Genomic DNA, 25858 nt, shown 5'->3' on the forward strand with positions numbered 1-25858 from the left:
CTTAATCAAATTGATTCCTTTCTCACAAGAACTGAGGATTTTTTTTTTTTTTTTTTTTGTTGTTGTTGTTGTTGTTGTCGTCGTCAATTGCAAGTAACAAGATGAATAAAAATCGTAGTTTTGTATTTGGTTTAATCTCCTTGAGACCTTTTTTTCGGCTTAATTTCAATTCAGTTCGATTCCTAATTTCCCTTTCTCATAAATAATTCAGTTCAGTCCAGCTCAGTAAATCGTAAATCACTACAGGCCCTTAATTGATGATGACGAGCTTAAGGAAATTCAATCCATTCAACTTTGTAAAATAAAATTAGTAACCTAACATCTTTGTAAAGATCATTTTATCATCAAATGAAGAGAAAAAAAAAAACTAACAGTGTTGAGTGTACGATATATCCGGGTGTATATAACAAATTCTAAAATTAAATCTTCTTGGCTTTTATTATAAGAATTCGACCTCTAAAAAAATATAACTATATGTAATAATGTATGTATGCATGCCTAGTAGATCAAAGACTTTTGACATTGTATAAAAATACTCGTAGTTGTCTTGATTTGTATAATAATCCAAACCCAAGACGTAAAGGTTCATTTGACATCACTGTGTTTTTCTGTTATTTTTTTTTATTTTATTTTTTTTCTTTTCAAAATCATATGATATTCCATATAATGAATAAAAACCGAAAACAAAAAACGGTGCCAAAGAATCCCTAAGGTGTTTTTTGTCCACAAAAAAAAAAAAAAAAAAAAAAAAAAAAAAAAAAACAACTCATAAAGATACTAAATATCAACTCATGAGAAATAGTAAATATCAACTCATGAGATACTACTATTTCATAGAATTATCAACATTATACGTTAGATAAAACAACTAGTTAGAGCATCTTTATTCATGAACAAAAAAAAAAAATATTCATATTACTATTCACAAAAAAAATACTTTCTCTCTCATATACATAAATCAAACAAATAATTTCCAACATTCTCCTCTTAACAATGAACCAAAAAACAATATTGTTCATGTTACTATTCACCTACCCCATTTTCAATTTATCTTTTCCTAAAAATTAAAATACAATATTTATCATTAAAATAATCAATGAAAGTAAGTTTTGTCAGACAAATAATTTTCACAAATGGTTTGGTTTTCCAAACCATTCACATTTGTTCATGCCACTATTCATCATTCCATAATTTTTTTTACATTATTTTATTTCAATAGTAACACAAACAATTTTATTTGTTCATTGTTAAAGATGCTCTTAAGTTGAATGCAAAAGTGCAATGATTGCCTATGTGCATGTTTTTAGAGCATTATAAAGTCTCATATTTGATTAACATAAAAATACTAATTTTAATGGTTCTTTTATTTTGACACAAATTTTAATGGTTCTTAAAGATTAGCTAGTATTATCAACTTTTGATGACTTTATTTATTCAGATATTGTGTATAGGGTTTTTCTTATTCATACATATATCAATACCTTATATTTTCTAGAATTTATATTCTAAACTTGAGTTATGATGTACAATTTTAAAGGTTTTAAACTTGATCAAAAGTTGGGTTTTCTTCACCGGCCTACACTTCAGGAGCAATTCATTCGTGCAAATCCTCCCCAAAGCTAGCATCCACACAATAGCTTTCACCATTCACCTTAACAAGGACCTTCATGTTCAATATGAAACTTGCTAGCGGAAATGTTGGATATTATAGGGTTCAATTCAATTAAGGAAGGACTTGCAATATTCATATAATCTTAATAGAATTCTCGTCCAAACTTCTGTAATATTAGAGCTTAGTCCAAGAATCATCGGTCTTTAGAGCTTCATTGCAAACCTTCATATCTATCTCCTCAAGACCTTCATGTGATTTAATATCGCCTAAAGCATTTATATTAAGGTCTCGTTGGTTAACATGGGAATTACATTCCCGTAGAAAATTATATTTTATGGGAAGTTATTTCCCTAATAATTTCCTAAACTTGTTTGTTTATTTCCCACCATGTTTTGTGGGAAATGAAAATTTCCATTTTGGGTGTCAACTAAACAACTATCCAATTGTTTTCAAAAATAAAAAATAAAAAAAAATATCCAATTTATCAAATCCCAAAAAATTCACTTTTCTCATTTTATATTTTCAACCAAACAAGGCATAAGATTCAACCTTATAATCTTAGTTGTTTGATACACATGCACATTGCTCATTATACACCAAAATAACACAAATGCGTATGTTAAAGAGCATGACACTTTGACAAAAAAACATGTGATGAGTATGTTATACACTTAATTATACCAATAATTAATAAATAGAATAACAAATCCATGTTCCATTATCAAAATGTGATGTTCTTTACACGTGCATTTGCTCCTCAAGTGCTTAATGAACTCATGCACATGTATTTATATCACAACCTTTTTCAAGTTCCTTCTTGTCCAAATTGATTTCACGTTAATACTTCCTCACTTAAAGCAAATAAAATTAGTAGGGATGGTATATAGACATTGAACAAATGGATGAACTACACAAGAATGAAGTTATCAACCAACTAATCTTTCAATATTAGATATTACAATTATATTTCACCATGCTATGAACTCTACGTTCTTCACAAGTAACTATCATTTTTCATATAAACTGAATATTTGATATATATGTGTGTGATGATACTTTAGCCTCACCTTGGTTGCTTTCTAAAGTACAACTTTATTTTATGGATTTAAAGATACAACTTCTTAATTATCTTTGACATACAGCGTTATGGAGTTTAGGTAAATGTATCTTAGATAGTGTTCAACAATACGGAGTAAATTTTAGGGCTGTTTAGGGCATGTTCTCTTCAACTTAGCTACAATCAGTTCAGTTCAGTTCCTAATTTCTTTCTCTCATAAACAATTTATTTTAGTTCAGCTCAACTACAATCAGTTCACTTCGGCGCAACTTAATTTAGTAAATCAGATTAGGCCCTTAGTGATGTTACTAAGTCAACCACTGTTGAATAAAAAACAAAAAAGTGTTAGGCAAAGTAGCAATTTAGGTAATGAAGCTTTTTAGTGGTTTTACTAATCTCTAGATGTTAAACAATATTTATTCATACCCATGGAAAATTTCCAACAAATGTTCAAGCAAAATTTATGAAAGTTAGATCAATCATTGAGTTTGAAACAACCTAAAATAAACACATCACTTACATTAAGATAACCTTAAGTTGAACTTTTACCTTTTTAATGATAGGATATTAAAGAACTACTACCTCAATTTCTTTTAGTTGACGTGTATTCCTTTTTAGGAAGTTTTTTTTTTATTTTTTTTTTATTTATTTATTTTTTTTAGTTGACACGTTTTCTTTTGGAGTAAATTTTTTACCTTGCAATTACAAGCTACCTCACTAGCTTTTTCACTCTCTCACTCTCTCTCCTCTCCTTAATATATGTGCCTAAATCAAACGCGTCAACTAAAAAGAAACGAAGGAAGTCTTTCATAGCTTCTTGATGATTTTTTAGTTGCCATGTATTAACTTGTGCGATTGTGATATTGACAACATGAATTCACAAGAAGGGTCTATTAAGCGTAGTATAATACACAAAATATGTTGTCAATTACTTCGTATAATTTAATGGTCGTGACAAAGTTATACGTAGTATATAGAAGTAAATCATACATTTAAAATTATAGAGGAATTACAAGTTTGAAATATATATTGGTTAACAATTGTTTAAAATACCTGTCCATAATAATAATAGTATGTACAATCATGTATTTTATGAAAACCTAACTTTTTTTTTTAGGAAAACCAAGCTTATATATTAATTTAGGGACAAAATGTCCAAGAGTACATACGAAGAAATTTTACTAGGATAAGGATCCTCCTAAACTTCCTCTCAATCAAATGGTATTAGCTTACTGTTTAACATGCGACAAACAAATAGACTTGAATTTAGAGCTAATTACAAGAATATCACCCAACACTAAGTTAAGAGTCACAAGGAATAAAGTTCCTTTTGAGAGATGTTGATTAATGTCTCCATTAGATTCCAAGATTACCTCCTCAATGCCGAACCTCCTTTGAAGCCTTAGAGCCATGGCCGGCAGGGTTCATCGGTCTAAGATTGGATCGGGTTGAAGATCGAAATAATGAATTTCAAAAATCAAGGACCGAACCGATTAAGCTAGGACCGAACCTACCCGTATTGGACCAGTTTGGACCGATTATAGATTTTTTATAAAATTTTTTCTAAATTTTACATAATTTATGGAAAACTCGAAAAAAAAAGGAAAAACAATATTTTAACGTCTGTTTTTGTATGTTTAGTATAAAAAAGCTCATACCTCATACGACTAAAGTTTTTCAAGCTTATTAAGGATAATCGTAATTATTATTAAAGGTTTTATGTATAATTTTAAGCAAAAAAAACCACTCTAGTCCAAGACCGATTTATGTAGGGTTTTGGGTTGGACCGAACGCCAGGAAAATAAATTTCTCACTCGGAGACAATCCATCTGGTCCAGACCAATTTTGAACATCCCTAATGGCCAGAGCCTTTTCTTCAGCAATTTCGGGGCTCCAGTAGGCTCAAACTCTTCGCGTGGCATAAAAAAAAAAAAGAAAAAAAAAAGAAAAAAAAAAAGATACCCTTTGACTATCTCTTGCAATGACTCTAAACCAAATCCACCCTCAGTGATCGTCTTCACTAGTCTGGAAGTGGCCCAAGACAAGTCCTCCTCGCTGCAATCTTCGAAGAGAAGAATCGTAGATGTGTTTAGCATATAGACCATGATCCTCCACTACTCTATACACTTTGGCAATGAGGGCATTATCGGGGTTGATTTTTACTCAAAGACCCACTGATTTCTTTCATACCAAATACACCAAGTATGGAAGTTCCTTTTTGCACTAGGTTTGCATTTACTATCTTCCAACTCTCAATCAAATTGCACATGGAATCCGCACTCTCCCATTTGGCCATAACATTGAGCCACATTCATCCGAGTTAAACGAAAGTAAAAAATCGTATGGATCACTATTTCGACCTCACAATTACACCAAAGACGCAAAACATTCTCAATTAAGTGGCAAAAGTACATCAAATGATCGTGTACAATATTTGTGCACAACCTCCAAAGGAAATGTCGGACTTTTGGGCTAACCTTCATTCCCTAAATTCTAACAAAAGAATGGTGGAAATCATCTGAATTGCACAATTTACCTATTGTGTAAGCATTTTAATTGAATAATCCCCATTTTTCGAAAAGGCTCGAATAATCTTATCAGTAGCGGAGCCAAGATTCTAACATTGGTAAAGCACAATCGACCACATACTAATCGACAACAAAATAATCCAATCTAAACACATTTAAAATTTTAAATAAAAAAAAAAATAGAACAACCAATTAAGAAATAACTATCATTGATAAAATAATTATCGGTCGTAGAGCACATTGAACCATCTATCTATTACCAAAAAGGACAAAAACTGAGCATAAATTTAACATGTAACATTCCAATATTTAATGAAATTTAAAGCTATCTACATAATCAGTACTTAGTTTATATTGTTACATAGGATTAACAATTGAAGGTAGACATGTACTATCAAAAATAATGTGTCATCATATGTAATACAAAATCCTACTACCTCCGTTTCTTATTAGTTGAAACTTTCCCCTTGGTTCGGATTTTAAGACAAAATTTCATAATAGCTAATTATCATAATAGCTGATTAATGAATCAAACAATTGATAAATACGGGTAGGAGAGAGAAAGTGAAGGTAATTAATAAATTGACCACCACCAACAGTCACCCCACAACCGTCGCCCAACATCAACCACCTTGCCATCGTCGCCCAAAAACCACTTTCTCTCAGTCGAAACCACCCACAACACCTTCTAACAACCCACAACCACCCACAACACCTTCTAACAACCCACAACCACCCACACGCACATCGGACACCCCCGAAATCACCTAAAAACCATATTTAAGTGTAGATCTGAGGATTTTGTTAGGATTCTGTGGTTATTGTGATGAAGTCATGAGTTTTGTGAAGATTTGTGAGGATTTGTTGGGTTTCTTGGTTTTTCTTAGTAAACTTGTGGGTTTTCTCAACAAATTCGTGGGTTTCGTTGTTTTTTTCAGCAAATTTGTGGGTAGATCCAGCGAATTCGTGGGTTTGGTGGGTTTTTCAACAAATTTGTGGGTTCTTTTTCAGCAAATTCACGGGGTATTTTTCAAGGAAATTAGTGGGTTACATCACAGAGCAAGTGTGAGGATTTGTTGGGTTAGATCTAAGAAGGAGAGAAAATTTCATGAAGGAAGTTAAACAACCCAGATGAACATTCATGGAGGAAGGAGAGAGACATGAGGAAGATAAAGAACCCAACAAATATCAATGAATTGGTTAGGTTCATTGAATGAGGTTGGTTGATGGATAAATAATTTGGTGAAAATTATTTATTTAATGATGTTGGATAAATGATTTCATGTAATCAGATTATGTTATGTAATTGAGTTTATGATTTTTACGTAAGGGTAATATAATAATTTTATAGGAAAAAATTTACCAAAAAAAGAAAGAAAAAAGAAAGGTGCAACTATGTGTACCACCCCTAAATAGCAAAAGTTGCCACTAACAAGAAACGGAGGTAGTATTTAATTTCAACATTCATCCACACATGCTTGAAGTATATGATAAACTAAGACTGAAAACACCGGACCTGAACCACTAATAAATTACGGAGTAGAATAATTAATTGTTTGCAATAACAAATAGTCATTTATTTTTAAATAATAATAAAAGAATTAACTTAATTTTTATTTTATTTTATTTTTAAAAAAAGGAAAGGGTGGCAGGGCATGCACTCTACCGGGACCCCTCCTCCCTCTGTTAATGAATCTCATAGAAGGATAGCAAGCATACACCTCGTATATGTATTGCTCAATTAAATCCACAAGTCATTCCCCCTTATTGCCATTAATCAGATCACCCACAACCCTTAAGTCTTCGAATTCAGTTTTTGTCACAATTCTGCACACTCGTCTACTAGCCAAGTTTCACTCCAAATGTTAATGTCCATATTGCTTTTTTTTTTACAACAGGATCTATAAACGAAAAACTAAACTACACAAAACAACCATTGCATTAAGTGACAAAAACCCAAGAAGGACTAATGCGAGCAAGCTTCACACGATCTAAGTTGATAGACTCCGGAACAAGAGGCGAAGTCGCACGTCGTTTTGATCCCAGACGATCCATCCTACAACCTGTAATAACCTTATCAGAGCACATCTTACCTGCACATCTTACCTGACGTCCGAATACGAGAATGAGAAATAGTCCGTTGTTGGCGATTCAAGCGAGACGAAACCCTAAGCATTGATGGCAAAGTTGGAAGTCGAAATGCAGAAACCTGAAGACTGCCTACAAACCCAGGAGAAGTAGCCCCTATCTGCGGGCTAGCTTGAAATGCTGAGGCCTTGATCAACTCTTCGGGAACTTGATTTGCAGCTGTGTTAACTGTGGGCGATTGAGATGAAGCACGCAAGACCTTATGAACGGGAGCCGCTTGGCGCTTCAAGCCACACACCGGAGGAACCAAAGGCATAGAGGTCTGGTTTTTTCACCTAGGGGACCTCTGTCAAGATTTGAGTTTTACTCGGGACAACCCAAATTGTCATTATTGATACAAATTTTGAATGATAAAAAAAAACTGAGCACATCACCGTGCATAAGACGCTGCATATTAGAAGATGTAATCTGAAGAGATGAACCAGAACTTCTACGGGATCAGAACCTGTGCTGGTGTAAACCATTATCCAACTTAATTGACCCCGGATAGGACTCACTTCCCAAAACATTTGGGACCTTAGCATATGACTCTAGCGAAGACACCCCACTCTTAGCACTTACAACATCACACTCCATACCATCCCCACTAGGCAACACCTGTGCAATGACCTTCATATCACAAACTCCTTGCATTTCCAAAGTAGAGGTAACTTCAAGGATCGGCTTAGACCTTAAACTCCCCAAATTGTGATCTACGGAAGAGGCATAACCTAAAAGTCTTTCAACCTCTTGTAATTCTTTTAACACTTCCAAATTTCTCAAATCACAGTTAACTGCCTTGCAAAGGTCGGATGTGGCGGATTTAAGATCGCCTAACCCCTTAAAAGCCAAGGCTCTCCTAAAGAAGCCTTTGGTATGATAGGAGTCAAACCTCGAACACAAACGAAAATAACTTAATTACTCTATCAAAATCTTGTAATTTTAGGGCACACACAACCAGATTGAGATGTAAAGCAAATGCTAATGAGCGAAACATAGCAAAAGCTTCCCGAGTCGATGGCAAACTAAAACACAACAATTTACTCGCTAAACCATATTTGGACAAAGCAAGTTTAAATTTGCTTTCTTTGAACAAGGAGTTACCTTCCTCCTTGAAAACTTTAGAACGGACTAACACATAATTCGGACAAGCCAACGAATCAAGAATACGAACAACATGCTTGTCATTATATTCACTGGGAAGATGGAACTCAGCAAAAGCAGGACACAGTTCCAACTCCATCTCAAAAGAGCTCCAAACTAAGACCAAAGAAACACCCAACACTAAAAGAACAGAAACACGTCCTTTAGCTGGCCACGGATAATCGATGGAGTAATATCCAAACGAAGAACTCTGAACACACCAACAAAATGAAACACCAAGCCAACAAAATTAAACCAAAGGCACCAACTTGAAACTCTTACACAACTAGATTAAACCCAGGCACTAATACTAAAATCAATCTAATTAACAACAAGAATAACTTAGCTTGGCTTGGGAGATGCAGAAAAACAGAGCCCAGAAGAAGTATAATTGAAGTAGATAAAATACTCTTCTTCCTCAAAGCAACGGTGCAAAGAAAAACAATAACTTTACATCGAAACGCTGCTACTTGGGCAAATGTTTTCGTCCTTGAACTTCCTGGCCTTCTTTATTGAAAGAAACTAAAGTTGGATAAAGCAAACAAGAGACTACAGGGCTCGCCGGCGACTGCAAGGAGAAGAAAAGTCAGACGCCGGCGAGCAGGGGAGCGGTGGAGAAGGCGGTGCTACAAGCGGTGGGATAAGAACAGAGAGTTCTTTCTCTCTCTAGAACTTTTTTCAAAGTTTGTGCCTTTATCATTTTGTTTGTCCTCCAAATGATGCCCTCTATTACAAGGGCTTTGGAACTCCAAATACTCCTCCAAGCATAACTCCGAGATAGCCCAAGTTAGCCTAAAAAAACATCTAATCAAGATACTGCTTAGCCTTTATAACCCAACCTAACAATTAGACAATTAGTCCATATTCTGGGTGGGCCTTCACACTTGGCGTCCTAATAAAGCATCATTTCATAACAGCGAGATCTTTAAAGTTTAAACCCCATGCCTTCTAAACTTTTTTATTTTTTTTTTGACAAAAGCAACTAAAAGAAAAATTACACCGAGAAACTAACTAAATTACGTCTACAAATACCCGCTATAAAGTGCGCTTTTGACAATTGATCCCTCCTTATTTTCCAAATAGTGCACATATCGAAAGAACCTCCAACCTTGATTAATTCATCAAAGGACCATAGTAATCGAACTTCCCTTCTATTAGGAAACCGCAACATATGGACAATAGAAATTGAATTTAAGTAAATTGTAATGCATTGGTAGCCTTTCAAGTGAGCCCATTTGATGGCTTTTAAGCAAGCCACCAATTCCGCATGCAAGGCTGACATAGCCGTGCCATACTCCCCTCCTCCATCCAAAAAGTTGACAACATCAAGAGAATAAGCCCACCCAAAACCAGCATGTCCCATAGTCTTATCCCACGATCCATGCATCCACCATAATAACCACCTCAACATTATTTTGTAAAGGTGCGGCAGGGAGGCCAATGTTAACCCTGCAATACCCTATTGCTATCCAAGTGTCGTGAGATCCCAGTAGGACATTTATTTGGCTTGAGGAATGATTCAAGACTATTCATAGTTAGACTAAAATGTCAGATACCCCCTTTCATTTTAAAAAACTCGTCCATTTCTGGTTAATCATAGATTCCACAATACTCCCACAAAAATATGTAGTCGTTCACTTCGTTTCCCATCCTCACTATTAAAGAGCAGGATATGTTGTTGGATGCAGTGTCTCAAAGGAATAGATTCATTAATTTAAGAGCGAATATGCAAAGGACAATTATTCCAAGCATACCTCGCAAAAGAGCAAAACCTAAAAAAGTGTTGCAAATCCTCGTCCACCATTCCACACGAATCACAGGCCCCTTCAATATCCACCCCACGCTGTATCAAGTTGGACTTGACAGCCAAACCATTCATAACCAACTTCCATAAAAATAAGCTCCACTTTGGGGGAATATATAAACTCCAAATGAGCTTAAAGAAAGTGTAATCTTGGTCGAAAACCTGTTTCAAAGAAGAACTACGCATTAAAGAAGCATACCCCAATTTAATTGAATAGTTAACCGAAGGGTGATAATTCCTGTAAAGAAAATCCTTCTCATCGGCCGCTGGCTATTCCATCTCGAGAATTCTTTTGGCCGTTTCCCATTCAAATCTTTCACGTACAATAGCCGCATTCCATTGTCTTGGGTTTTCCATTATTAGATCTTTAACCCTACCAGAACCTATTCCCCGAAGGATAAGATCGATTTCAGTTCAGGTACAGCGCCTTGTACCCACTTCATATTTGCAATTTTAACTCTCTCTCCATTTCCTATCTTCCAGCCATAACCCTGTACAGTTTATTCCCCACATATCGAAGGCCACGCCGACCCCAGGAAATCTCCCTTCACCTTGCAACTTTTTCTAAATTATGTCAAGCAACGCCTAAACAAGACTGCACGTTTTAAACTACCAATAATTGTAGAGATGCCTAAATATTTCTCATATTTATCTACTGTCGCATGTGTAGAATTTTTAACAAACCTTTTCTTCGCTCAACACTAACTCCTTTATTGAAGGAAACCTCAAACTTCTCTTACTCCTTCCGCAGTTTATTACTTGTATCACTTATCTTTTCTTTTACGACTGTATATTTATTACTTGTTCCATTTTCTTTTTTTGAAACATTTTACAACACTAATTTCTTCTCTCTTAGTAGACCTCCAACTATCATACTTTAATATTTTGATATTTTCTCTGCTTTAAACTATCATACTTTATTCTTCCACCCTCCCCACTTTCTTCATATTTTATTACTTTTTACTTGTATTATTTATCTTAAAACTTCACGCATGGAGAAATAGAGCAAGTAATAAAATACGAAAGGGGTAATTAATTTTTGTTCGGATGCTGCTTCGTACTGGTTGAATATATTAACTATCACTTTGCATTCCTGTCAGTTGCTCTCGTAAAAAGAAGACTGCCATCAGCAAATAAGGGTGGGAAATTTCGAGGCCATTATGACTTGCTTTTGCCCCACGAAAAGCTTTACTCTGCACTTTATTCTGAATTAAGTAAGAAAAAGCATCGGTAATCAAAATAAAAAGATTTTTGGATAGAGGATCCCCTACCAAAGATCTCTAGTTGGAGTTATCAACCCACTTACTCTTCCATTTATCATTAAGGAGTAAGACACCATGGAGACAAAGTTCATAATCATATTAACCTATCACCCATCAAAACCCATAGTAAGATCTAATTAACGCTAAAAACCCCACTAAACTCTGTCTTAGGATCTGCTCATGTCAAGATTCATCGCAACCTATCATATTCGGCCTTTACACCTAATCTTCATAGTGTGGAAAATTTCCATGGCAATAATGCATTTTGATTTTCGGTTACCACCTTAGGAAGCACACACTTTTAGCCTTATTACAACTGACTTTGACACTAATTCATTTAGCACATTACATAGAGCAATTGGTTTAAATTTCAAAGTAGAAGTAGGGGACTTTTACTTTTGAATAAGAACAATATTAGGCGATAAGGACCTATGTAGGATATTACAAACGAAACTAGCAGTATCATCATCAATAATGTTAACAATAATGTGCTAAAATCGTTGATGCATACCATTCGCGCTGACCAGCTTTGCAAGGATGCGCATTTGCTAAAGAGCCTTGAAAATTTGGTTGTTTTGTGAACAGATGAAAGCTTACGCATACCATCCGAGAGCTTTGTAAGGATGCATTTGCCGAAGAGCCTTGAAAATTTGATTTTTTGTGATTGGAAATTTTCGGCCTTATAACTTCAAGCACCTCCTGAAATGCACCATAGGGTTAGACGAATTGGAAAGATTCTCTTAAAATGAGTAACGATTTATTCAATCTCGTCCATATCTTTACACCATACACTCCCATTGTCAAACAATCCCGCAATGTAATTTTTATTTTTCTTTGCGGGACTTTGATGTTAAAAGTACTTAATGTTTTTATCACTATCACAAACCTCAGAAACACATGACCCTAAGTACCAATAGGTCCCGTGTTTATCATGGAGATCAGTTCTCGAGCAAAGAACACTCTTCAAAGCTAGTTTATAAGATCGGGTTTTGTTGACTGCTTTGAACTTGTTCTCGATCTCAGTAATCTGTTCAACAAATTTTTGTGAAACTCTGCACACCAAGTAGCTAGCTTACGCCCACAAAAGCCATTCGAAAGACTGAATTCTCCCCGAGCAAAGCTCTCCCACGCACCCTTAACAACCTGCTCGCTACCCTCATCAAGTGACCATGAAGTTTCAATCTTGAATTCCCTCCATTTCTTTTTCTTCTTCTTCCCTCTTTTTTTTTTGCTCGATAACAATTGCAGTGTGGTTTGATTTATAACGACCAAATGGTCCACTATCATATTGGGAAAAAGCTCAAAGGAAGGAAACGGTATGACTGCTCACAAACCCTAGTATTAGTTGATTCCCCTCCCTCAAGTGTACCACTAACCCACATAGCCAAGATCTCGAAGGCCACACACATCAACTGTGTCTAAAATTTGCCACCTCTCTTCTTAATGTGTCAACTTTTCTTTTAATATCCTCATAAGCTAAGGATTTCATTGAAGTTGCCTTCAAATATAATAGGTATTTCCACCCCATCGTAAAGGTGTCGAATCAAAATCCCTTCTTGTGTTTGTCGTCCTCCTTGGCCATCATAAATCCAACAAACCTCCAACAAGGCACACTATCATTCACATATATAATTTTGGGAAAACAAAACAAGTGAGAATTCAATGTCATCCCTCTAATATATGCATAAACCACTCACTTTACCTCTACTTTCCATTCCAACCGCATGAGCATAACCAAGCTAAAGTTTAATATTCTCTGTGGCATTCTTCTTGATCATCATCTCCGACAAAAATATAATATTGGGGCCATAAATGTTGCTCCACCTACGGAGCTGGCGAAGTGTCCGAGGGTTGCTCATCCCTCAATAGTTCCAACATAATAGGTTCGTAATTCTCGATAGGGTTGGAGGGTAACATCAACCTCTATCAAAGTCTTAACTACACCACTCATAACCTCCATTTTCTTAGAACGTTTATCTCCCTTTTCCTCTCCTTTAAAATTAGCTAATATGGAATTTCTTCTTTGATTTGGTAAAATAATATCCATGATAACATCCTAAGATTATGCTTTAGCCTTCCTTTTCCACTTCTTCTTATGTTCATGTTTAGACCATCACTACCGTTACTAATAACGAAAATTGGTTCACATTGCAGCAATGACTCACCATCCTTATGGTCTCCCTCTCCAGCACTCCTTATCACCTCTTTATCTCCCCTTCCTTCCATATGTACCGCTTATCACCTCTTTATATCCCCTTCCTTCCATATGTACCGGTTGCCTTGGGACAACTGGAAGTAAACTATGGTGTTCCGAGGCTAGTTGCTCATAAGAAATCACCATCCCTTTCGAAACCTCCTTACACCTTTTGCTAGCAATCATCGAACTCTCTACCTTTGGTTATTTTTGTTTTGCAACAGGTTCTCTATTTCTTTGGCCTCTGTTGCTCTCCCCTTCCTAGAAGTTTTTAAAACCAACTCCCCATCCTAGCCTTTTCTTCATATCCTCTTCAATGACATTGTAACAGTCTCGCTCCAAGTGTCCCATAATTCCACATGTGAAGCAAAACATGTCAATCTCTAATATGCAAAATCCACTCGAGCCTCTCTTCCCCTCTTACCTTTAATTTTTTGGAATCTACAACATAGTCTAGAAGCATCACGCAACAACTTCACCTTTCGGTATTAGCCTATACCAAGGGCATTTTCTTCCAACTCCAAGAATTCCCCATTCTCCATGCCGGTCATTATTGCCCTAACAAACTCATCCAAGTATTTTTACTAAACTAAAATTATTTTTACTGAAAATTAATTATTTTTAATGAAGTGAGCAGATGCTTATACTTATGTATTTAATGTTTACAATATAATTATATGCAATAAAAAAATTATTTTTGTTCATATTTACCTCATCAAAAATACAAATAAAATTGTTAGATAAAAGAAAACAAATTAAAACGATGTAAACAAAAGCTATGATTTTTCAGTACTTTTTTAATCTTTCGCAAAAGAAGAAGGACAATATCGCAAGAACAAACTAATCTAATTAAGAAATGGCAAGAAGAAACTTGCATATATAAAAATACCAATGAAGTCATATTACACATTATTTTGTTGTAAACCACAACAATCGAATTCTTCCCTAAAAAAATCTATTGGATTTATATAGATAACTAAACTTTATAGATTAAGATCCACTTTCAAAATGCATTCAAAGAATTCTTTTATTAGTCTTTTCCTCTTAGGTTAAACAATAAATTTAAACACCTATTAAACATCTACAAGGCCTGCTTCTTCGATTTCCTATATTGGAAGTAATAAAATTTCCCTTATTTATCTTTACTACACATTTCATTAGGATCTTAACTGATTACCCCTATCCTTCCTTCTTCATTTCTCTTTCCATTTTCATAGTTCTCGCAAGCTGATCCTAAGTAATCGTTGTTGTTCATTGGATTCCGGACCTCATTTTCTTATTGTGCAGGCGGGCAGCACTCGGCGTACCAAACTCAGAGGAAAGCATAAACCAAGTACCATACCCCGAACCTGTTGCCCCTGACGTTTACCATCCTTTACTGGATGACAACACTTGTTTCCAAGAACTAAATGAGCAGGGGGGCATTTGGGCTCTTCTCGCGGTAAAGCCTCTCGCCTATCGCGTAGGCGGATTAGTTCTCAATTTTATTTAGATTCGTTCACTATTTAACTAAACTAATAATAATAAATAGATTCCCTATTGAATTAGAAACCATTCTTGCTTACGCAGTAGAAGGAAGGCCACCCACCCTTTCCCTCGTGCTGTGGCTGCCCCCCCCCCACCCCACCCGGGTTGTGGTCGCGTCCTTCGAAAATTCGAATTCATTTACTTTACATAGGTAATTTACTAATTTACATCTTAGATCAATTTCTTTTTATTACTTAACCATAAATTCTTATCTCCTTCTATAATGTTTACAACCCTAATTATAAAGAGGGAAAAAAAAAATTCCCCATACTCCACAGGACATGGTTTATCTTTTTTGCAAACATTCCCTATAACCTAAAATCCTTTCACCTGTAGAAAAGCCAAAGTCTTTACACATCCCCCCCTCCCCTCACTAAATATTGATGTGAAGACCTAAAACTCGACATACGTAAATTAAAACCAATCTCAACTTGAATAAAAGACTAAGTAGTCAATGAAAACAACCAATTACATTAGATCCTCGGCTAGATACACGAACTTTAACACTTGGATTAAGGAGTAGATTACTAAGAGTAACTCGTAGCATGACCCAATAATACAAGAAAATGAGAGCACGAAAAATGGAAGATTAGTTAGAATAAAGACTTTCCCTACGGGTCAAACGAACTCAAGCAATGCGATATTGTTCTAGCAATATAAATGCTTGGCTCCTTTTCCTTGGTCAAAATTAAGCAATGTTATTTTCAAACCCATTAGTTAACTTTTCTAAGGTTGACTTTTTTTTTTAGGTCACTTTTCTAAGGTTGACTTGTCGAACAATCTTTGGTGAGTAACAAGTGCCTACGCAACTCCGTTACTCACCGACATGCCAAAATACATACATTATTTGTTGTCTTTTCACTTATAATAGATTTTCATTATATTTGATCAAGTCTTGATCCCTAACTACCTTTTATGATGCACTTTCAGATAAACATATAAACTAGATTTATATAAATCAAAATTGGAAAGAAAAAAAAAACTAGTATTTCTTAAGTTCATTTCACACACACACACACACACACACACACACATATATATATATAGCATTCTTCCATCCAAGTCTTACGCTGTAAACTAATATAGCATAAACATTATATATATATATATATATATATATATATATATATATATATATATATATATATATATATATATATATATATATAGCATTCTTCCATCCAAGTCTTATGCTGTAAACTAATATAGCATAAACATCATTAATGGTAGAAATTAAAGACGAAGAAGATACTTTGATTAATAAACCATATTACAAAAATCATGAATGAAATTACAAAAATTATGAACGAAAATTCCACTTTCACGAGGTGCCCCAATTTATCTTACCAAGTTAAGCCAAAACAACCAATCAATTAAGTTAACTTTTTTCTATTCTTCTCTTATTTATAAAGATATTCCTCTAACTAACTCCTTTATGCTCCTCTGACAACATTGTAACTGAGTTATGTTGTAGAGATAGGGAATACTGAATTAGATTATTAGAAGGAAAAAAAAAGTATAAGATTTAGGGTGCAATTATCATGGTTAAACCCCGTATCTAAAGGGATCTTTTCTTCAAATGACCCGATTCTAACGCAAATTCGTTGGGTCTAAATTTTAAGAACCCATATCTGCGAAAAGGAATCTGGATCTATGGTGACCATGGATGTGGGTTAAGTTCAAGATCCACTATCATCTCATATGGGTTGTATTGAATGTTGGTTAAGATTTAGGGAATGAAAAGTAATCTGAAGATACCAATCTCATTTATAGGCCTTTCATTTTTATGAGTTAGCATAATTTCTCCACTTAACTCCTACATTTTTAGGCTAGCCTTACATCACTTTTCTTTTAATTGTATTGACATCACTCAAAATATTTGTCCCCAAAGGATCTTTCTTCACACTTCCACCTAATGCATGTGACCTTCACTTAACCTTAGTAGTGATTCCATCATTTTGACCAATTACAAGAATATCCCTATTTATCACTTTTAGAATCTTCATGTTCCTTCATTCATAGATGGTTGCAATGAAGCTTCTTCCATACTTCACTTGTTTTACAAGTTTCTTCTATTACTAAGATTTTGATTTCCACCCAACTTCACATTAGTTTTATTGTCGGTGAAGAAGCAAAGGTCAACACTAATATTCTTACCTGTTAGACCACTTGCACCAAATCCACCATTTGCAAAGCCTATTCCTCCACCTTTTAAGCAATCATAAGTGGTTTTATCACTAGTCTGACATTTCATTAAGATACTTAGACAACCACCAAGTCCAATTCTGTAACTCCTCCGTGCGATTGGTCTACTCGCAAAACTACCAAACTCCTGATGTACCTTTCTCAAAACCGCAAAGTGAACCATCAACTTTGTCTTCAACAATGCCAACAAAGGTTGTATAAGTCACGAAAGCTATTCCACTCATTTTGTTTCTTCGACTATGGTTTCCTACCATGTGATTTGTCTCTTACCCATAGAATAGGTGGTTATGTACAAAAAGATATGACAACGGATTGGATTTGGATTGGATTTGGATCGGATTTGGAGCAAGTGAAACTTCACTAGCATCCATCCACCGTTCAATACTCTCCATCTACATCCATCCATTACACGCTTAATATATCACCCGTATCCATTATTCATTCGTCATTCACGGGTGAAATGGGTGAAACTCGTGGAATAAGGGACTAACAAGCGAGAAATTAATATGAAATAAAAATTCACTTAAAAATTTTAATTTTAAGTCCTTAAAATTCCTAGTCCAAAGTTGATATGGCCATGTACTCTTAAAGGTCACCCTTATGAGATTCTTTCATATGATATTTAGATTAGTTCATCCTTTTATTGTACCTCCAAGAGGAAAAGAATCTTTGAAATGGCTTTATGTTCTTCTGTATCAAAGGATAAAAAATAAGGAAAAATATATTATTACAAAGGATAAAAAAAAATTGTGTAGATTTAAATGCACTAAACTAATAGCCCTTTTAAAATATGTTTAAGGAGCTTAAATTTCCATCTCAAACAACCATAATATTTCAAACCAAAAAAAAAAAAGCTTTAACAACCCTTACCAAGAAGTCCTTCAAATTTAATGGAGTGCAAAACATTTTACCCTGATTGTCATTAACGAACTTCCCTCCTTTATCTACAATGGACCGACAATGATGGATGAAGAATTACTTACATGCGTAGATATGTCCATGACGACAACATTAATAAAATACTACCTTCGTTCTTTTTTAGTTGACACATTCATTTTGGGAAGTTTCTTTTGTTTTTTTATAGTTGACACACATTCTTTTTGGAAAGTTTCTTTTTAGTTACAGTTTTTTCACCATATACCCCTGAGGTTTTTGTTAACCCTGAATTGTTACAAAATTCACCATATAAGTTTTTACAACAATTCAACATATACCCCTAATGACAACAAGATAAGTAGAATTTCATTAATTATGCATCGAAATCACCTTAGATCTCTCCCCACATCCCCGAAACGACTCATCTTCTTTCTCTAATCCCCGAAACCTCTCCAAATCTCTATAATCATATTCGTATGATTGATTTTTAGGATGAGAAAAGGGATTTTAGGGTGGTTTTAGGGGTGGGAAAAAGGATTGTAGGTGGTTTCATAAATAAAGGAATGTATTTAGGGTGATTTCGAGTCATAATTAACCATAATAACCGATGAAGTTAACATATCATTAGTCATTAAGGGTATATGATGTATTTTTGTGAAAATTCAAGGGTATATGATGAATAAGCAAAAAAAAACTCATGGATATAAGGTGAAAAGCCGTTTTAGTTTATGTTTCTATATTATAAAGCATAATTTATATAGTAAAATGTTAAGTTTACCCTTCCTCTTATTCTTTCTCCTCATATTAGACCCTATGACTCTCCTCTCTTACATCCAACAACAATAGGCATTTGACTTTCTCTCATGGATATAAGGTGAAAAACCGTTTTAGTTTATGTTTCTATATTATTAAGCATATTATATAGTAAAATGTCAAGTTTACCCTTACTTTTATTTTTTCTCCTCATATTAGACCCTATCACTCTCCTCTCTTACATCCAACAACAATAGGCATTTGACTTTCTCTCTTCGTCCTCGTACTTGCCTCCACCCCACTCCCACTCCCACTCCCACTCCCTATCTTTACCGTTGCCACTTGCCACCATCAGGCCACCCTACTGACATTCTTTCATTTGCCATCCTCGCTCCACCACACCACCGCCACCACTATATAACAGACTACTCAACACTTCTTTCGCCTCCACGCATTGAAATCCTCATCATCACCACCATCACCATGAGATTGAATCAAGATATCTATATCAACGATATATTGGAAAACACTTTTCTAATAAGATCCATCACAATAAATTCTAATATGGAATAAGATGAGCCAAAATTGGTCATTAGTACAGGTAGATATGTAATTTAGATTCCAGTAGTTATGTGCATAATCTTATTAACATATTAGCCTCATTAACATCATAATACTTACCTTCAAACAAATTGTTAATGTAGAAATGAAATATGAGTCCCCGATAAGTAAATTATAAAAATATAAAAAGTAAGATATAACTAAGGAAGTTGGATAATGATAATCTTTCGTTCTTTCCTTTAATTGAAGAGGAAAAAGATTGATTGAAATAGTTTGATTTATGATGGTTAATTACAAAATAGTATTTAATGTATCGTTGCATTTTCTATTAGTGGGTCGGCTACATGAATTAAAATGAGGATTATAAAGGTATCTTGTGTGAAACTAATAGTTTAACTCCATCTCATGACGACCCTATCTCCTCCGCTTTGTTTATCATAGATGTGAAATTTTTAAAATGAGCTTTATATCAATTATTTGTTTTTGTCCTAATCATAAGAAATGCATTAGACTTTTTACTTCAGTGATGTATGAGTGTTTCTAAAATTTATGTCTATTGCATTATAAGTTTTGTATTTGAAACATTAAAGCATTATTTTCTTTGATGTGATATTAATGAAATTTTGATTATGTTAACATGAAAGTTCATGATGGTCTTGTTTGTTTGTTTATTTGATAAGGGCATCAATCATTTCATTTTCGCATTCACTAGAAGGACAAGAAGGAGAGAGTTTTGCAAATGGTACAAAAGCAAGATTCAAAGATAAAACCACTTAAAAGGAAAAAACACATCGCAATTTCCTTTTTCCATAATAATTAAGTTTTGAAGTTTTTTTTTGTACCAGAATGACTTATTGTTAACTACACAAATGAATCTTCATTGTCATATTATTGTAAGAACATAGTCTCCAAGTTTTACACCATGAAAATATTTTAATTTCATGATCTTTCAAACTTTTGTAAAAAAGTGAACTTACTTTGATATATACAAAAATGAAATTGCTTTTGATTCATTTGTATGTTTTAAGGCTATAGTGGAATATCCTAATATTAAAATTTTGTTCTACCTTAGGTAAATAGCCTTAGTTCAAATGTTCAATGGAATGATATTTAATATATTTTCAAAGTCTATTATGTAAAATGAGTTTATATTTATGAACAAAACTACATCTAGTCATGATAAGAGGTAAAACCACTAATTATGTGACCTATGCAACTATTTTCTAAACCATGCCCAAAATATTAAAAAAAAAAAAAAAAGGATTCATCTTTATTATAGGACACTATAAAACTGATTTCAAAATGTATGAAGCTTCAACAAAGGCCTTCCATCATTAACATTAGACACGAACAATGTTTTAACAAATTTTAAGAATATTTTGCTACTCGATAAATAGTTAAACATTCCAAAAACTTATAAGGTTATAAACTAACTCTCATTTGTTATTAAAGGCAGTAATAATAAACTTAAAACCCTTGATTCATAATATGAAATAAACTAAAAGGATTGTGATTAAAGGCAGGAATACTTAAAACCCCTAAATTCATAATATGAAATAAACTGAAGAATTTAAAGTCTTTAATTCTTTATCCTAGACATAATCAACCCAAAATGAGGAATGGTTGGTTTTAAAAGTTAAGCACATCCTAGTCTTTAATTCTTTATCCTAGACATAATGAGGAATGGTTGGTTTTAAAAGTTAAGCACACAAGATATAATTTCAAAACCATTGATGTGTGCTAACTTGTGGGAAAATCGAAAACGATCTTTGTGGCCTTCCTTAGGTGTAGATGAGTAACTAGATACTACTATGGACAATGTATAGTTGGGTGTTTAGTCGGTAACTTAACAATGAGCATGTTGGTTTGAGCCAAAATTATGTATCCATTATAAATCAACTTTCATAAATCAAAGGATAAATGAGAATATACTCTTCACTTATATGTTTGATTCTTCTTTACCTTGCTTATTTAACCCTTACTTACCTTGCACAAAGGGTATTTATTAGGATCTTCAAAATAATACATTATAGCCCTCCTTTGTAATTGTCTTTTTCACATTATCTTGCATTGTTATATATCCTTTTGAGTATCTTTTACCTTTTTTATTCCTTTGCCTCATCCTATGGAAGGAAGATTTCTTATGATTTGTGTTTTGATTTGTTTTAATGTAATGTGTTTATAGGTGATGAAAAGTAAAAATTTCATTAAAATAAGTGTTTAGGCATAGCTTTACCAAACACCACATGTGAACGCCCACATTGATTAAAGAAGAGGGAGTTATAACACTTTATAAAGCTAAGAGCAAGTTTAGCCCCAAGTCTTAAGACTTGAATGTGACATCATTTTTGGTGGTCCCCATTGAAAATGATGTCATCAAATTCTTGTTAAGACTTACACATATTTATCACTTTAGCCCTAAGACTTAAATATTTGACATATTATATGTAGAAAAGTGTAAGGAAAAAAAAAGATATTAAAAATAAAAGTGAGGTGGGAGTAGTGGGACCCAATCTTAAGTCTTAAGTTGACTCTTGAAATTTCAAGACTCAATTTGAGACTTGCTTGAGATTTTTGAAGAAAAATGGGAAAAGTCTTAAGCATAAGTCTTAAGACTTAAAATGATGATGTCACCCCAAGTCTTAAGACTTGGGGCTAAACTTGCTCTAAGGGGCTACTCTTCCTATGCCATATGATATTGGGAAGGAACCTTCTTGGACTTGTAAAGTGGACTCTCTCTCCGATTAAGGGTGTGACCCAGACTCGTATTTAACAATATGAGTATACTTCCACCGTCCCTTATATTTTACCCCAATTTTTCTTTCAGTCCATCCCTATACTTTTGCCTCATTATGTTTTTGGACATATGGGACCATAACTTTACTCTCACAACTACTCCATTAACCCTACCACTTTTCACTCTCATTAATTTCTATCAACCAAAAATTAATTAACATTACCTCTATGGAGAAAAAATAAGGGATGAATGTTGTATAAACCGATCATGGGCTTTAACATGTTCCTTTAGCGTTATTAAAGCCAACGTGACAAGGTCACATGTTCAAATCTCATCCTCTGCTTCTTTCAAGTGGAATATTACGCACTACGTATGAGGAGGTTTATGCTATGTCTACATTTCAAGCCTAAAAGGCACTCATGTGAAGGGGCGTGATAAGAGAATGGGCTTCAACCATAAGCTTAAGCTTTTGGTTTAGATGATCCTTTAACAATAAGAGAAAATCAAGTGTTCATAAACCTTTGTAAGAACAAACTTCTTGCAATTTGGATAACATATTGGTAAAACTTACTTTTACATGCTTACATGATTTTAATGTGTAAAAGAATAATTTAAATGAGAGAAAACCTAGATATGTGCATGAAACTCTCTTTTTTGGCTTCATTACCTATTTTATCAATTTAATTTTTAGTATTTACATCTAACTTTAGGAACAAGATAGAAAGGTCTTTTTCTCTTTTTATATCATGTTCACCCTTTTGAGTGCTAAAAAAGTTTTGCATTTTGCTGACAAGAATGAAGAAGCAATACTCTTATTTTTTTTTTGCATTTAAACTACTTGCTCATAAAATGTGTTTCAAGGAAATAATAAGAGAAATCTTTTCACCTGTGAATTAAGTTTAGAGGATACAATTCAAAAGTAGTTAAAAGACAATTCCTTGTGTGATGTTTTATATAAATTATTGTTTAAGAAATGATTGAAAGTTGAGTAATTAATCTTGGAACTAGAACTAAAACAAGAACAAAGATACATTAAGAGTTTTATGTTAGTACCTAGAAAGATAAGATCTAAGAGGTGAACAAATAACTTTTAGGGTAAGTTGTAAGTTAGAAGAAAAATCAACTCCAAAAAAATTTCATGAAACAAAATGTATGATATGTCTCTCAAAGTTGCTTTTCTTACCTTTCCATCCCTAAGGTTTTGATTTTATTTTTTTCATATTTTCCTCCTTACACCTTCAATTGTTTTATGAGTTTTTTTATATGTCAACTTTAACATGGTGCACAAACTCTTTGTTTTCTTTTTCTTTTTTTTTTATAAAAGGAATAAAGGGGATTTTTGAAAAGGTCACTTATATGACCTATCATGTGTAAAATGGGTGTGACCAACTCAAGTAAAGATTGAATCATAATCCTTTCATATTGTTGGATAGATTCATAGATCTTTACTCATAGTAGACCAAAGACAGCCTATTTTTCATGATAACAAGAGATTCTGCAAATAATTATAAAAGTGAGGTTGTAAAAACTAGAAATAGAGATCCCTCATGTCCATAATGATCATGTTTTTGTTGTTAATTTCAGCTAGGTTTTTTTTTTTACCCTAACGGGCTGTTTGGTAAGTGGGATTATGGGTTGGGAATGGGAATAATAATCCCTAGTCTTTGTAAACCCATGTTTGGTTGGTGGGAATGGGCTTGGGAATAATTAGCTTGTATTCCCTACATTTTATTACCTGGGGTGGCAAGTAATATTTGGGGGGGGGGGGGGGGGGGGAATTCACTAAATTGTTAAAAAGACAATACTACCCTTGTTTTGTGGCATATATTTTTGTGGCATATGATAATAAAAGGACAATCTTGTAAATTTTGCTTTTAATCCCTCTATTATTCCCACATACCAAACATAGGATTTAAAATTTCGCAATCTTATTTCCAAAATATGTCAAACAAGGGATTGGGATTATTTCATGAATTCCCACCTATTAATTCCCATTCCCACTCTCATTTGCCAAACGCCCCGTAAGTCTCTAGGAAGTCTTTTTCAACTTTAACAACTTAGGATCCTAAATGCTCGATCCTAATATTTAAAATTGGGAAGTTTTTTTTTAAAGGACTTCAGCAGATAAATCTATTCACAATTTTTTCGAAAAGACAAAGAATCATTTGTTGCCATATACCATTTCGTGAAACCGAATTGTTGGCGAGTACAAAACTTTGATAGAAATTTCAATCACTTGATCGGGATTTTGTCCCTATTAACACTTTACGTAGATATTACGCATTCTTCCACTTCTTACTCTCCAGCAAATTGGGGCGCTATTTTGCTCTGTACCGAAAATAAATTATCTTTAATCTAGATAGTGTCTCTAACAGTGTGTTTGGATAAAGAAATGGGAAAGAAAAGAAGGGGAGGGAGGTGAAGGGGAGGGGAAATAAATGAGTCAAATGGAGAGGTCAAATCATTACAATTAAATCCCTTCATTTCTCTCCTTTCCAATTCCCTTCATTTCTCATTTGTTATCCAAATGAAAGATAATTAATACCTCCATTTTCCTTCCTGTTTTTTTCCCTCCATTTCCTTCCATCCAAACAAAGTGTAAATAAACATAAGAATATTGGATGTAAATGAAATCTTCATAGCTCAAGTTTAGTCACAACAATAATGTCAAAAATCCTTAAGAGCATAAGGACTATTTCCTTTAATCAAAGAGAAACCCTCATTTAGCAAGCTTATTTTTACTAATTGATAAAAAATCTAATTGGAATTTGGAATGGGAAGGGTTTGGTTTCACTATGAAATTGATTACTACCTCTCTTTCACAGTATATGCGACAATTGATTTTGCACATACTCCTAGACAAAATTTGCTTGTGAATGTCAAATAAAGAGAGAAAGATAATGATGCATGTGATAAGAAGAGAGGTAGAGAAAAATGACAATTTAAAAGGAAATAAAACATTTGTTGCACATAATATATAGCAACTATTTTTAGTAAATGTAGTACATCTTTACTCAATGTGGGAGATATGATTTTGAGAAGGAAAGGAAAAATTCATAGATAGACCATTTCTCTTTGAACTAAGGACATTAGCATATCATATGAAGGAAGCTAAACCTTTATGGTCCAAAACTTGCCTTCCCAAATAGACCATCTTCTTCCCTATGTTTTCTCATTAATTTAAAACTATGCACAATGGTGTTGCTTTTACTTCCACATTCTTTGTAGTTGACTCATATTTCTTTCATTATTGACCTCTATACAAGAAGTTATAGGTAGCACAATATAGTCCTTATGTCCATTGTCATTGTTAAAGAAGCTCCGGCTAAGATTGTGATGATGTATCAAAGTTATCTTAGAAAACTTTATGGGATCTAATGAATAAGGTTAGATGTTAAAAAGACAAATCCTTCACCTATCAACTATTTGGCATATTTAGTCAAGCTCAATGTATTAATTCCTCTTCAACATC

General features: G+C 33.9%; 1 protein-coding gene across 1 annotated transcript in view; it reads left to right on the top strand.

The window, feature by feature from the left end:
* LOC145640098 (agamous-like MADS-box protein AGL27) overlaps nucleotides 1-25858 on the top strand; it is a 33649-nt gene that overhangs the window by 2621 nt on the left and 5170 nt on the right. The window lies entirely within an intron of this gene.

This window comes from Chenopodium album, chromosome 1 (genome assembly GCF_948465745.1).
Source record: "Chenopodium album chromosome 1, dcCheAlbu1.1, whole genome shotgun sequence".
NCBI lineage: Eukaryota > Viridiplantae > Streptophyta > Magnoliopsida > Caryophyllales > Amaranthaceae > Chenopodium > Chenopodium album.